This window comes from Bombina bombina, chromosome 8 (assembly GCF_027579735.1).
Source record: "Bombina bombina isolate aBomBom1 chromosome 8, aBomBom1.pri, whole genome shotgun sequence".
In the NCBI taxonomy this organism is placed as follows: Eukaryota; Metazoa; Chordata; class Amphibia; order Anura; family Bombinatoridae; genus Bombina; species Bombina bombina.
The window spans coordinates 114803590-114806654 of NC_069506.1; positions in this window are offsets into that span (position 1 = coordinate 114803590).

Sequence of the window (3065 nt, forward strand, 5' to 3'; positions counted from 1 at the left end):
TAAGAGGAAAATTACAGTTAAACACAAACATCGCAGAAATGCAAAAATAGCCTTGGTCCCAGATGGTCAACAAATTGAAAAGTGGTCTGGTCACTAAGGGGTTAAGGAAGAATCATCAGACCACAGAGTTTTCCTATGGCCGTTCAAGGACTATTGTCACCTTACACCTAAAATGTTGAAAAACTCCTTGAACTGCTTTGTGCATTTGCAGGTTGCCTCTTAGTATATAAGTAGTTCATGATATTAACCCCTTAATGACCGGACCATTTTTCAATTTTCTTACCCTTAATGACAATGGCTATTTTTACATTTCTGCAGTGTTTGCGTTTAGCTGTAATTTTCCTCTTACTCGTTTACTGTACCCACACATATTATATACCGTTTTTCTCGTCATTAAATGGACTTTCTAAAGATACCATTATTTTCATCATATCTTATAATTTACTAAAAAAAAATGATAAAATATGAGGAAAAAATGGAAAAAAACACACTTTTTCTAACTTTGACCCCCAAAATCTGTTACACATCTACAACCACCAAAAAACACCAATGCTAAATAGTTTCTAAATTTTGTCCTGAGTTTAGAAATACCCAATGTTTACATGTTCTTTGCTTTTTTTGCAATTTATGGGGCAATAAATACAAGTAGCACTTTGCTATTTCCAAACCACTTTTTTTCAAAATGAGCGCTAGTTACTTTGGAACCCTGATATCTGTCAGGAATACCTGAATATCCCTTGACATGTATATATTTTGTTTTAGAAGACATCCCAAAGTATTGATCTAGGCCCATTTTAGTATATTTCATGCCACCATTTCACCGCCAAATGCGATAAAAAAAAAAAAAAAGTTCACTTTTTCACAAATTTTGTCACAAACTTTAGGTTTCCCACTGAAATTATTTACAAACAGCTTCTGCAATTATGGCACAAATGGTTGTAAATGCTTCTCTGGGATCCCCTTTGTTCAGAAATAACAGACTTATATGGCTTTGTGGTTGCTTTTTGGTAATTAGAAGGCCGCTAAATGCCGCTGCGCACCACACATGTTTTATGCCCAGGAGTGAAGGGGTTAATTAGGGAGCTTGTAGGGAGCTTGTAGGGTTAATTTTAGCTTTAGTGTAGTGTAGTAGACAACTCCAAGTATTGATCTAGGCCCATTTTGGTATATTTTATGCCACCATTTCACCGCCAAATGCGAGCAAATAAAAAAAAAAACTTTACATTTTTCACAATTTTAGGTTTCTCACTGAAATTATTTACAAACAGCTTGTGCTATTATGGCAGAAATTGTTGTAAAAGCTTCTCTGGGATCCCCTTTGTTCAGAAATAGCAGACTTATATGGCTTTGGCGTTACTTTTTGGTAATTAGAAGGCCGCTAAATGCTGCTGCGCACCACACGTGAATTATGCCCAGCAGTGAAGGGGTTAAATTAGGTAGCTTGTAGGGAGCTTGCAGGGTTAATTTTAGAGATCAGCCTCCCACCTGACACATCCCACCCCCTGATCCCTCCCAAACAGCTCTCTTCCCTCCCCCACCCCACAATTGTTACCGCCATCTTAAGTACTGGCAGAAAGTCTGCCAGTACTAAATAAAAGAGTTTTTTTTTTTTTTTTAAATAAAAATTATAAAATATTTTAGTTGTGATGGACCCCTGCCTTAGCACCAACCTCCCTGATCCCCCCCTCCAGCTCTCTAACCCTCTCCCCTACCTAATTACCGCCATCTTGGGTACTGGCAGCACTCTGTTAGACAACTGACGTACCAGGTACGTCCATTGTCATTAACTGCTTGTTAATGCATGACGTACCTGGTACGTCAGTTGTCATTAAGGGGTTAAATGAATTAAAGTATGAAGAAAAGAATACAAATATAAAAGCACCTGTGTGAATGATATTTTATATGTTATGTGGTAACATACCTTTTTAGCAAGTTCTGAGGGATGCCTCAGGCAAAGAATCCTGCACTTCATGTCTGGTCAGTGATTTAAATTACTTAAGCTTCAAGCTTGGGTGTACAATTATTGAAATTTACTAACATTTACTTTCTTCCTTATCACTTAATGATACACTTGACTTCTCAGTTGTAAGCAATGCACTTAACACCTTTATTTAAACCCTGATTTTATGGATCTAATAGAAAGCTTATAGTCAGTGGAGCTGGAACTTTCTGTTTTCATAAATTACTGGTACACTCAGAGGCGTAACTAGAAACTTCAGGGTCCTGGTGCAAGAATCCATGACAGCCCCCCCACCGTCACAATGTGAGGCTGGCGTTGGTTACGACGCATTGAGATATATATATATTTAAAAAAATGTAACTGTGGTTCTGCACTCTCATGGTTCTGCACTCTCATCTATAGTTATCAACCAACAGGGTAACAGGGTGCTGTAACAGTAAAGCATAAAAGTAAAGAAAACTGCAATAACTGGAATTTTTAATTGCCAAACTAATTATTTATTAGTGGAAATTCTCCCTGAATGATAACACCAATAAATAGTATGGACCTTAAAAATTCCTGTCACTGAAAAAAGCACAAGTTGAGATGCATAATAATTATGGCTATCTATAAACTTTAATGTATGGGTATGTAGAATATCTGTACACACACACACATTCTTTCTCTATCATACCCACACAAATACTTTCTCTCTCTCTTACTCTCACACACAAATTCTCACTCTTACACACACACAGTTATCTCTCTGTTACACACACACACACATTCTCTCTCTCTTACACACACACAATTATCTCTCTCTTACATACACATTATCTCTCTCTCTTACACACACACACCTATCTCTCTCTTACACACACTCTCTCTCTCTTACACACACACACAAAATCTCTCTCTCTCTCTTACACACAATTATCTCTCTCTGACACACACACACACATACAATTATCTCTCTTACACACACACATTCTTTCTCTCTTACACACGCACACAATTATGTCTCTCTTACATGCACAAACACACACACATACACACATTCTCTCTCTTTTACACACACACAAATATCTCTTTCTTACACACACACATTCTCTCTCTCTTACACACA